A 6,454-nucleotide genomic window follows, 5' to 3' on the forward strand; every position below is an offset into this window, starting at 1 on the left:
TCCTGCATAGGCCCACTTACTTATAACTTTCTTCGAAGAATTTTTAAAGATTAAATAAACTCAAAGAACAACCAAGACATGAGGGAAAGATTGACCCATAAAGTATGACTGTCCTGGTTATTCAATTTACTTGTACCCTGAAACCAAAAAAGTATGCTATAAATACTTGTCCGTCAGCTCAAAACCCAGCACAGGAAGAAGGTGAGCAGATCATAAGGTGAAGAGGGATATGACCACCTCTTCTCTCCTATGATTTTTGGTGCATAGATGCTTGGGCAGCTCACCTCTCTCCTGCCAACTTGCTTACATTTCTCACTTTATTTTCTACCTCCATGATTATCTGTGAACTTTCTACTAACATCCATCAGAAAACCTAGTTCTAGTTCTGACCAGCCTAAGGGCAATAGGTTGAATTGGGTCATGGAAAATATGACATAACTGATGTAGTTTCCACAAGGTCTTCATAGACTGAATTGAAATCATTCAGAAAGCACTAAAGGAAATAAATATTCACGTTCTGTCTTTCTGTCTGTATCTCTCTCCTTTATGGCCTTTTGTATTTGGTTTTGATGGGAATCTGCATCTCTAAGGAAACATTTTTTTTTTTTAACTTAAGCCAGTATCTGAATTATCTTAAGTTAATGAAAGTACACTAGACAGATGGTATGAATGGGTCAAGACTTATAATTTCTCGTGAATATTTTCAGTTTCTCTGGATCATCTATACTGTTTTCTTGTTAATATAATTTTTAAAAATCACTTTCAATACTACATGTAGAGTGATTAAAATATGACATAATTCTGATGAAGAAAGAAAAAACAGAGAAAATAAGGGAGGTGAAAAATAAATAAAACCAGACTTAACAAATCATTTATTTTTATTCAACAACTATTTGTTCAAAAAAAGTTAGAGTTCCTCCCATGTGCCACGGAACAGAGAAGTAAACAAATAAGTTCCTGCCTTCATATTATATACAAAAAAAAAAAAAAAATCAATTAGTGGTGATAACTATTATGGAGAAAAACAAAACCAGGAAAGAGTATAATGGGGGTGCTGGATATGATGGGGTGAGCAAGGATGTTCTATCTCAGCTGGTGACCTGGGGGTAGTGAAGGGAAAGAAGGGAGAAAGAATTATATAGCTGTGGGAGATAAAGTCATTCTAGGAAAAAGGAACAGCAAGTACAAAGGCAGTAAGGAGTCTGAAAGAGATACAAAGAAATCAGTGGGATGGAGCACTGGGGATGATGAGAAGAGAGACAGCAATGAGGCTGGAGAAAAAATCATGGGTCAAATCATAAGGGGCCTTGTGGGCTGTCATAGGTCTTTGGAGTTATTCTAAATAGATAGCAACTCATTGGAAAATTTGCCATTATCTGATTTACTCTTGTATCATTTCACTGGTTTGCTGGGTTGAGAATGCATTGTAAGGAGACAAGAGTGGAAGAAGAAAAACCATGTAGGGGGCTAATGCAGAAGGATAGACAAGAGCTGATGGTTACTAGAATGGGAAGGCAGAAGTTGAGCAGAAGGGTCAACTTTGAAATATACTTGGGAGGTAGAGCCAGCAAACACTGCCCGTAGGGTTGAACAGTGTAGCATAAAAGACAGAGAGGAATCAAGGATGAATCAGGGATTTTTGGTATGAGCAACTGAATGAATGGGGTTGGTAGTGCTGGTGGCATTTACTGAGATGGAGAACACTGGAGAAGGAGAGGTTTGCAGAGTTGAAACTAAAAGGAAACCAAGTGTTCTGTGTAAAACGTGTTAATTTTGAGATGCCTTTTAAATGATAAGCACGTAGAAGAGACAGGTGCTAGACAGATGACACTTGAGGTCATCGGCACATAAATGGTAGCTAAGCCACGAGAGTAAATGTGTTTGCCCCTCCAGAGTGAGTGCAGATCCAGAGAACAAGACGCATGAGGACTGGGGCCTGGAACACACCAATATTTTGAGGTGGCAACGAAGAGGAGGAGGATCCAGCGAAGAACACTCAGGAGACAGCATCGAGCCAGGAGGGAAAGCAGAGAGGTGATGTTCAGGAACACTAGCCAAAAAAATATTTCAAGTGTATCAAGTGCCATTGTGATGTTAAAGATGAGTGCTGGAAATTTCAGTAGAGTAACAAGTATAAAAGCCTGATTGGAGTATGGTCAAGAAAGAATAAGAGGCAAGCAAGCAGAGAACACCAGTACTGTGGCAACAGTCTCTTGCCAAATTAGCAAAGCATCACTTGGAATTGGATTCCATGTTGTTCCTTAGTTCTTTGTTGCTTAATTTTCAGCATGGCCTCCAGTCATTTTAGTATTGAACTTCTAAGTTCAGCGTTTGGTGTTGCAGTCAAAGCTTCATTTTGAGCAGTTTAGTAAAAAATAAAAGAAGCCCCACTTAACAGTTTGTATGAACCAATGTTCTGTTCTAACATTGAGTTTAAAAATTCTCTTTGCCTATTATAATTCTAAATTTATAAAAATTAAGAAGTAATTTGGATTAATACATACCTATCAATCCAAAAAAATAAGATTTTAAGGAGAATATATGTTTTAACTTCCTTACTTCAACATAACTTTTTATTAGTTCTTTGGCATCATCATTTGTATATAAACAATATGTTAGTAATATTCAATCTTATCTTTTTGATCTGGCAGGATCTCTACTTGAAAAATGCTATTAGCTGCAAGTTTTTATATGTGAAAATTTCATTTTAAAAAAATTTTACAATTCATTTTCACTCACTCAGACTAGCCCGTCCATCAACCTCTCACATTAGTTTAAATTAAATAAAGTATTGGTTTAGAACATTGAGACTGCTATTTAATCAAATAACAAATACATGAGCAAGCTGCTCAAAATTATGTTCACTAATATACTCACAATCAGATCCAATGACATAGCCTTTGCTATGGGTAAAGAACTTCCCCAGAGAGAGACAGTTTTTTTAGAACTTCCTGCATACTTATAACTTTCTTCGACGAATTTTTAAAGATTAAATAAACTCAAAGAACAACCAAGACATGAGGGAAAGATTGACCCATAAAGTAAGATTGTCCTGGTTATTCAATTTACTTGTACCCTGAAACCAAAAAAGTATGCTATAAATACTTGTCCGTCAGCTCAAAACCCAGCACAGGAAGAAGGTGAGCAGATCATAAGGTGAAGAGGGATATGACCACCTCTTCTCTCCTATGATTTTTGGTGCATAGATGCTTGGGCAGCTCACCTCTCTCCTGCCAACTTGCTTACATTTCTCACTTTATTTTCTACCTCCATGATTTTCTGTGAACTTTCTACTAGCATCCATCAGAAAACCTAGTTCTAGTTCTGACCAGCCTAAGGGCAATAGGTTGAATTGGGTCATGGAAAATATGAAATAACTGATGTAGTTTCCACAAGGTCTTCATAGACTGAATTGAAATCATTCAGAAAGCACTAAAGGAAATAAATATTCACGTTCTGTCTTTCTGTCTGTATCTCTCTCCTTTATGGCCTTTTGTATTTGGTTTTGATGGGAATCTGCATCTCTAAGGAAACATTTTTTTTTTTTAACTTAAGCCAGTATCTGAATTATCTTAAGTTAATGAAAGTACACTAGACAGATGGTATGAATGGGTCAAGACTTATAATTTCTCGTGAATATTTTCAGTTTCTCTGGATCATCTATACTGTTTTCTTGTTAATATAATTTTTAAAAATCACTTTCAATACTACATGTAGAGTGATTAAAATATGACATAATTCTGATGAAGAAAGAAAAAACAGAGAAAATAAGGGAGGTGAAAAATAAATAAAACCAGACTTAACAAATCATTTATTTTTATTCAACAACTATTTGTTCAAAAAAAGTTAGAGTTCCTCCCATGTGCCACGGAACAGAGAAGTAAACAAATAAGTTCCTGCCTTCATATTATATACAAAAAAAAAAAAAAAATCAATTAGTGGTGATAACTATTATGGAGAAAAACAAAACCAGGAAAGAGTATAATGGGGGTGCTGGATATGATGGGGTGAGCAAGGATGTTCTATCTCAGCTGGTGACCTGGGGGTAGTGAAGGGAAAGAAGGGAGAAAGAATTATATAGCTGTGGGAGATAAAGTCATTCTAGGAAAAAGGAACAGCAAGTACAAAGGCAGTAAGGAGTCTGAAAGAGATACAAAGAAATCAGTGGGATGGAGCACTGGGGATGATGAGAAGAGAGACAGCAATGAGGCTGGAGAAAAAATCATGGGTCAAATCATAAGGGGCCTTGTGGGCTGTCATAGGTCTTTGGAGTTATTCTAAATAGATAGCAACTCATTGGAAAATTTGCCATTATCTGATTTACTCTTGTATCATTTCACTGGTTTGCTGGGTTGAGAATGCATTGTAAGGAGACAAGAGTGGAAGAAGAAAAACCATGTAGGGGGCTAATGCAGAAGGATAGACAAGAGCTGATGGTTACTAGAATGGGAAGGCAGAAGTTGAGCAGAAGGGTCAACTTTGAAATATACTTGGGAGGTAGAGCCAGCAAACACTGCCCGTAGGGTTGAACAGTGTAGCATAAAAGACAGAGAGGAATCAAGGATGAATCAGGGATTTTTGGTATGAGCAACTGAATGAATGGGGTTGGTAGTGCTGGTGGCATTTACTGAGATGAAGAACACTGGAGAAGGAGAGGTTTGCAGAGTTGAAACTAAAAGGAAACCAAGTGTTCTGTGTAAAACGTGTTAATTTTGAGATGCCTATTAAATGATAAGCACGTAGAAGAGACAGGTGCTAGACAGATGACACTTGAGGTCATCAGCACATAAATGGTAGCTAAGCCACGAGAGTAAATGTGTTTGCCCCTCCAGAGTGAGTGCAGATCCAGAGAACAAGACGCATGAGGACTGGGGCCTGGAACACACCAATATTTTGAGGGGGCAACGAAGAGGAGGAGGATCCAGCGAAGAACACTCAGGAGACAGCATCGAGGCAGGAGGGAAAGCAGAGAGGTGATGTTCAGGAACACCAGCCAAAAAAATATTTCAAGTGTATCAAGTGCCATTGTGATGTTAAAGATGAGTGCTGGAAATTTCAGTAGAGTAACAAGTATAAAAGCCTGACTGGAGTATGGTCAAGAAAGAATAAGAGGCAAGCAAGCAGAGAACACCAGTACTGTGGCAACAGTCTCTTGCCAAATTAGCAAAGCATCACTTGGAATTGGATTCCATGTTGTTCCTTAGTTCTTTGTTGCTTAATTTTCAGCATGGCCTCCAGTCATTTTAGTATTGAACTTCTAAGTTCAGCGTTTGGTGTTGCAGTCAAAGCTTCATTTTGAGCAGTTTAGTAAAAAATAAAAGAAGCAGAAACCATGCAGGCATTTTAATTTAAGATTCTTCTATAAATTAAACTATGTTGTTAGCATTATATTATACTAGTTAATTATCTGATGTTAATATTTATGCATTTTTCCTCTATATCTGTCAAAGAGGAGAAGTTAAAGAACTGCGAAACATTCAAATGACAGAATTTTTTAAAGCATATGTTGGATTTAATGAGTGTTTAGTTAAATAGAAGTAAGCTTTGAGGACATCAAGTCTCTGAGATCATTTTGAAAAGGTAGGAGGAAAGTGATAGACTTAATGTGATTGCCGCAATGATTTTTCTTTTCTTTTTTCCTTTCCTCCTATCACCACAAAACGCAGATAGGTGAAAAGTATACTCTCATACCAAAAAGAATCATACAGCCATTTTCCTATTTCTTTATGTACTTTATTATTTCTTTATGAATAAGAATTACAAGATGATAATTTTAAACAATGAACAAAATAGTTTCACCTGTCTGCATATATCTAAATTTTATACATATATCAAGATAAAACTCAAATAAACGTCCATTGAAACTTTCCCAATCCCTTCCTCTTGGAATAAATCTTTCACCTGTCAATTTTGTTAATATTTCATCTGTAAATCTCATTCATATTTTTTCATTCATTCAACTAACATTCACTGAGTGCTTATTATGGGCTGGCATTCCTCTAGGTGACTCGGGGGTATCAGCAAACAAAACAAAGATCCCTGCCTTGAGGAGCAGAGCTTCTAATGAGGAACAACAAACAACAGAAATCATATTTAAAAAATCACTTAGTATTTGGAAGGTGATAGAGTCTGTGGTAAAAGGAAATGTAGTGCAGAAGCGGGGGCATGGGGCTTCCAATTGTTAATGTAGTGGTTAAGGTAGGGCTTACTAAGAAAGTGAAATTTGAGCGAAGACCTAAAGACTTGAAAGAGGGGAGAGTTAGGATGCAGATATATGGGGAAGAGCATTTCAGACAGCAGGAGGAGCCAATAGAAAAAAAACTAGAAGAAAAACGCCTGGTGTTTTTAAAGACCAGTAAAGGGACTTGAGAGAAGTGAGGGAGGGAAAGAATAGGAGATGACGTCAGAGGCTCATGGTGTGGGCGTTTGAGGTGTTTATGGCAATGCAGTGGGG

This window comes from Pteropus vampyrus, unplaced genomic scaffold (assembly GCF_000151845.1).
Source record: "Pteropus vampyrus isolate Shadow unplaced genomic scaffold, Pvam_2.0 Scaffold91, whole genome shotgun sequence".
Lineage (NCBI taxonomy): Eukaryota > Metazoa > Chordata > Mammalia > Chiroptera > Pteropodidae > Pteropus > Pteropus vampyrus.